Genomic DNA, 6,840 nt, shown 5'->3' on the forward strand with positions numbered 1-6,840 from the left:
CTCCCATCTTTTTATGGGCTCACCAATGAAGACCCATACAAACATTTAGATGAATTTCTTGAGATTTGCACCACTGTCAAGATTCAGAATTTTACTGATGATGCTCTGAAACTTAGATTATTCCCCTTCTCCCTTAAAGATAGAGCCAAACAATGGCTGAATTCTTTAGAAGCTAACTCAATTCGTTCTTGGGATCAAATGCAACAAGAATTCCTTAAAAAATACTTTCCCATAGGAAGAACGAACCAGTTTAGACGTGCCATTACAAGCTTCTCCCAAACTGAGGGAGAAGAATTTCATGAAACTTGGGAGAGATTTAGGGACCTAATCCGTAAATGCCCTCATCATCAAATACCTAAGTGGCAGCTAGTGCAATGCTTCTATGATGGATTGACTGAACGAAACCGTCATATGATTGATGCTGCATGCGGGGGGACTTTCATGCTTCGAAATGAGCATGAAGCATGGCAATTATTTGAAAATCTTAATGAAAACTCCCTCCACCATGCTTCATGTTCTCGTCAAGCACCCCCGAATTCTCAAAGAAGAGGAACCATTTGTGAAATAAGTAATTCTATGGACCTGTCTAGCAAGGTAGATGCATTGTCCCATAAGATTGACCAACTGATGGTAGGGGGACATGTCATTAGCTCTTCCCAAGCACAAGTGTGTGCTATCTGTTCTAGCCCATCACATTCTATTCATGAGTGCCCCTCAGCACCCCAATTTCCCGAACTCGTACAAGAACATATCAATGCTGCTCAAACACAGCCCAGACCGAGTAATGACCCATTTTCCAATACATATAACCCGGGATGGCGGAATCATCCAAATTTCTCTTGGAGACAGCAAGCTTCGAACTCTGCCCAACCCCACTCTCAAAATTTTCAAAATCCTCAGAATTTTCATCTCTACCGTCCCTCAACTCAATACCCTCCCCCTCCAACCCAAAGAAATACAGCCTTTGAGGAGAAGGTGTTGACTGCCCTTCAAGGTTTGGAGGCAAATACACAACTATTGCACTCTCACACACAATCAATTGCTAAGCTAGAATCCCAAATGGGTCAACTAGCCAATGCATTAAATAAACGAGAGGAAGGTAAGCTTCCAAGTCAACCAATGAGTAATCCAAGAGGACAATACGTGGCTCAAGAAACCCGACTAAATCATGAGCAAGCCAATGCTTTGACTACCCTAAGGAGTGGTCGTATAATAGATAATAAGGTTGGGGAGAGTAACAATAAGGAAGATGAAGAAGAGGAGAGGAATGTTTCACATGAAAACCCAAAACCTTCTTCAGCTAGTCCACCATCTGCCACAACCCACATTCCAAAGGCTCCATTTCCTGAAGCTCTTACTTCACCCTCACCATTTGGCAAAAAGGGAACTTCATTAGAAGAGATGATAGAGGTCTTCAAACAAGTTAAAATCAACCTCCCACTCCTTGATGCCATCAAACAAGTTCCCTCCTATGCCAAATTTCTCAAAGACCTTTGCACCCAAAAGCGAAAATCTAGGACACATGTGCCTAAAAAGGTCCTCCTAACTGAGCAGGTAAGTTCCATTCTCCAACACAACACCCCTCCAAAGTTCAAAGATCCTGGTGCCCCCACTATTTTCTGTGTCATAGGAAATAACTCCATCGACCGAGCACTCTTAGATCTAGGGGCAAGTGTGAATCTTCTACCCTATTCAGTCTATGAGAAATTTGGGTTAGGTGAATTAAAACCTACCTCGGTGTCCTTACAATTGGCTGATCGATCTGTGAAGATACCACGGGGGATGATTGAAGATGTTCTTGTCAAGGTAGACAAGTTCTATTTTCCAGTAGATTTTATCGTCCTTGACATGGAACATGTGCCCAACCTAAAAAAACAAATCCCTGTGATTCTTGGTCGTCCCTTTTTAGCGACAGCCAATGCATGCATCAACTGTAGAACTGGGGCAATGGATATATCATTTGGGAACATGAAAATTAAATTGAATGTGTTTCATGCCGCTGACCAACATGTGAGGGAAGACGAGTGTTGCCTAATTGACGAAATGGATGATCTTGTAGAGGAAGCCCTTCCCTATATCTTAGCAGATGACCCCTTAGAGGCATGTCTGGCCCATTTTGACATTGACAACTTTGATATAGACAAGGCCATAGAAGAAGTTAACATCTTACTTGACAATCAATCTCCTGTGAGTTCCCTTCCTTGGAAGAGCCGACCTGAACCTCTTCCTCCCATTGCTAGCACGCCACTTTGTCCTTCCATTGATTCACCACCTAAACTTGAGTTAAAGCCACTTCCAACAAATCTTAAGTATGCCTTTCTAGGACCAGAAGATAGCCTCCCTGTAATTATCGCAGCCAACTTATCTACTGAACAGGAGGGTAAACTTTTGAGGGTGCTAGAAGAAAATAAACAAGCCATAGGATGGTCTGTAGCCGATTTGAAAGGGGTTGACCCCTCTGTTTGCATGCATCGAATTCATCTCGAAGATGATGCAAAGCCCACCCGAGAAATGCAAAGAAGACTCAATCCTAATATGAAGGAGGTAGTCAAGAAAGAAGTGGTGAAGTTATTAGATGCCGGAATCATTTATCCAATTTCTGATAGTAAGTGGGTGAGTCCGACACAAGTGGTACCCAAGAAATCAGGTATCACTGTGGTTGAAAATACGGAAGGAGAATTGATACAAACACGCACAACCACGGGTTGGCGCGTGTGTATTGACTACAGAAAACTTAATTCGATGACTAGGAAAGACCATTTCCCTCTACCTTTCATAGATCAAATTTTGGAACGGTTGGCTGGTCAAGGTTTCTACTGCTTCTTAGATGGTTATTCTGGATATAATCAAGTACCTGTTTACCCGGACGATCAAGAGAAAACCACTTTTACTTGCCCATTTGGGACATTTGCATATAGGAGGATGCCTTTTGGACTATGCAATGCACCCGCAACTTTTCAACGATGCATGATGGCCATTTTTTCAGATATGGTGGAAAACTTTCTAGAAGTGTTCATTGATGATTTCTCAGTTTTTGGCCTATCTTTTGATGATTGTCTAGACAATTTGACCTTAGTTTTGAAAAGATGTAAGGAGACCAACCTAGTACTAAGTTGGGAAAAGAGCCATTTTATGGTTCAAGAAGGCATAGTTTTAGGACACGTCGTGTCCAAGAGGGGCATTGAAGTAGATAAAGCCAAAGTCGATCTTATTTCCAATCTTCCTCCACCAAAAACTGTGAAACAAATCCGATCATTCCTTGGCCATGCTGGTTTCTACCGTCGCTTTATTCAGGATTTTAGTAAGATTTCCAAACCCTTGTGCAATCTTCTTGCCAAGGACACTCCCTTTGTCTTTGATAAAACATGCGAGGAGGCATTTGAAAATCTTCGCTCGAAATTGACCACTGCACCTATCATACGGCCCCCTAATTGGACGCTTCCATTTGAGCTAATGTGTGATGCATCCGACTATGCTATTGGGGCAGTTTTAGGGCAACGGCTAGATAAAGTACCTCATGTCATTTACTATGCTAGTAAAGCACTCTCAGATGCACAATTAAACTACACCACCACTGAGAAAGAGTTGCTAGCAGTAGTATTCGCACTAGACAAGTTTCGATCTTACTTATTAGGATCCAAGGTTACCGTATTCACTGATCATGCTGCCCTTCGACACCTTCTTGCAAAGAAGGATACCAAACCCCGTCTGATTCGATGGATTCTTTTACTACAAGAATTTGACCTAGAAATTCGTGACAAGAAAGGAACTGCAAATGTCGTAGCGGACCACTTATCTAGGATTCTTCTTGAGCCCTCTTGTAAAAATACCTCACCCTTGCACGATTCTTTTCCAGATGAACAATTATTTGAGGTACAAAGAATAAAAACGCCATGGTTTGCAAACATAGTGAATTACCTTGCCATAGGACGAATTCCTGATGATTGGTCAACTCAAGATAAGAACCGATTCTTTTCACAAGTAAAGTTCTATTATTGGGATGATCCTGATTTATTCAAGTATTGTCCCGATCAAATCATCCGTCGATGTGTCCCTGAATGTGAATTTCAAAGTATTCTTTCATTCTGCCATTCACAAGCTTGTGGGGGACATTTTGGGGGTAGAAAAACTGCAGCAAAAGTTTTACAAAGTGGATTTTATTGGCCCACACTTTTCAAAGATGCCCATAACTTTTGCCAAACTTGTGAACGGTGCCAACGGATGGGTACTATCTCTCGTAGAGATATGATGCCTCTCAATCCTATTTTAATTGTAGAAATCTTTGATGTCTGGGGTATTGACTTCATGGGCCCTTTCCCACCATCCTTTGGTTTCGAATATATTCTGGTAGGGGTTGATTATGTTTCAAAATGGGTAGAAGCTGTCGCCACTAAAACTAATGACCACAAGGTTGTGATTAAATTTTTACATGAAAACATCTTTTGTCGTTTTGGTACACCCCGAGCCATTATCAGTGATGGGGGATCTCATTTTTGCAACCGATCTTTCGAGGCTTTGGTTCGCAAATATAACATCACCCACAAAGTTGCTACCCCATACCATCCCCAAACGAGTGGACAAGTCGAGGTGTCCAATAGAGAGTTAAAACACATCTTAGAGAAAACGGTACGTCCCGATAGGAAAGATTGGTCTCAAAGGATAAATGATGCACTCTGGGCTTACCGTACCGCCTACAAAACTCCTATTGGCATGTCCCCCTACCGATTAGTTTTTGGTAAAGCTTGTCACTTACCGGTAGAACTTGAACATAGAGCTTTCTGGGCTATAAAAAAATTTAACTTAGACATGGCAGTGGCTGGTCCTCACCGAAAACTCCAACTAAGTGAACTTGAAGAATTGCGTAATGAGGCTTATGAAAATGCTAAAATTTATAAAGCAAGGACTAAAGCTTTTTATGATAAAAATATTAACCGTAAGTCCTTCGAACCTGGTCAAAAGGTTTGGCTGTTCAATTCCAAGTTGCGACTCTTCCCGGGTAAACTTCGCTCTAGGTGGGATGGACCATTCGTAGTGAAAAAGGTTTCTCCTTATGGTGCAATAGAGATCCAACACCTCAATGGTGGACATGTTTTAAAAGTCAATGGTCAAAGGTTAAAACCTTATGTAGAATGTGTTGCCGACGGGCAATTGATCGAATCCCTTAATTTAACGAACCCTGTTTATCAAAATAATTAAGGACCCACTGTGTCTGGCTGAAGACAATAAACTTAGCGCTTGTTGGGAGGCAACCCAATTCTCTTAGATTATTTCTTAACATTGAGGACAATGTTAGGTTTAGGTTTGGGGGTATTCATCTTGATTTTCATTAAAAAAAAAGTTAAAAAAAAATAATAATAAAAAAAAAATCATCTTTAAAAAAAAAAATTAAAAATTAAAAATAATTTTTTAAAAAAAAATGTGTTTATTTTCATAAAATAATAATAAAAAAAAAGTTTTGTTAAAAAAAGAAAAAAAAAAACCTAATTTATATACATTTATGCGAGAATGATAAACACACAAGGTATATAAAATCTAAAAGCCCAATGACTAGTGGAAAGTAATACAAATTTAAGTTCTTTTTATTAAGTCTCTCTTAGGGAGTTGTAAGCTAATTAATACTTTGGAATTTCACTACACACTGGCCGACCCTTCTAAGGTCTAGGCTCGACATTATGTTGATAGTATAGTAGCAACCTTGGACCCTGATGAATCATACTTATCTAATCCAATATAAAAAAAAAAAAATCAATAAAAATGGATTTAGTCAGGAACATCGAAAAGGGCTACCTATTGTCAAAGGTCAAGTGGGCTTGTGATGAGGACTCCGAGCATAAGTCCGTAGGGGAGTCTTGATGCCCGACACCTTATGCCAACTGGTGTGAGAGTTGTCGACTGATTGCTCGTTACACGGAGAAATCACCACAAGAGTAAAAGTGCACAATTTATATATCTTTCTTAAAAAAAAAGAAAAAAAAAAAAAAGAGCTGTATTGACCGAAAAGACAATAGTGTGAAAGCCGTCGTTGTAGAAATTCGAGTAAACTGGAATATTACAGATAAAGCCCGTGAGGTACTAAAGTAAACATCCACAACTCTCGAAATCCTGCAGATAAGATGATTTTGAATCAGTGAATAGGTTCCTTCGACCAATCCTTGGAAACTACTGGTATTAGCAATATTTTGGAGATCCGAACTCTTAGCTTGGGTACGGTCCAGATTTCACCGAGCACTCCAGTATAAATAAGTCTTACAACTCCCTAACGGAAACTTAATGACTTCAACTTGAATTGCATCTTGACCTAGAATTTGGGCTGACTTAGTAAATAAAACTGTGTGTGTTTTGAAATTCTTATCATTTATGTATCTTAAATTAGATTTTAATATATAAAAAAAAAGTTTTTGAAATTCTTTACTAGTATGCATTTGGAATTTGATTTTCACTTTATAGATCAATCGACTAAATAATAATAATAATAATAACAATAATGATGATAATAAATGATTTATTTTAATATTGAAGTTTGTGGGTATCTTCACTGGAAACCCTCACGAGACTATAACTCGTCCACTAGGGTAACCTAGGGGTTTAAAGCCTTGTTGCATATGGTAAATGCAATCGCGATGCCTGCGAAAGTGAGTTAGAATTTTTCTTTTCTAGTTTTATTTTGCTCGAGGACTAGCAAAATGTAGGTTTGGGGGTGTGATAAGTGCTGATTAATCTATAATTTAATATTCTTTTTCCAGCACTTATCAATGTTCTTAAACGGATAACTACTTGTTTTACCATGAAATTGAATAAACATTGAATTAAATTTAAATTATGGTAAGAGGTAAATAATTC

General features: G+C 39.2%; 1 non-coding gene across 1 annotated transcript; it reads right to left on the reverse strand.

Annotated features, from left to right (window-relative positions):
• Positions 1-247: 247 nt before the first annotated feature.
• Positions 248-353, reverse strand: LOC120107967 (small nucleolar RNA R71). Its single transcript, XR_005509540.1, has one exon. It is a non-coding gene; the product is annotated as a small nucleolar RNA R71 (small nucleolar RNA).
• Positions 354-6,840: the final 6,487 nt, after the last annotated feature.

Source organism: Phoenix dactylifera, chromosome 8, assembly GCF_051530095.1.
Source record: "Phoenix dactylifera cultivar Ajwa chromosome 8, Ajwa_hap1_PhDact_Kaust_v1.1, whole genome shotgun sequence".
In the NCBI taxonomy this organism is placed as follows: domain Eukaryota; kingdom Viridiplantae; phylum Streptophyta; class Magnoliopsida; order Arecales; family Arecaceae; genus Phoenix; species Phoenix dactylifera.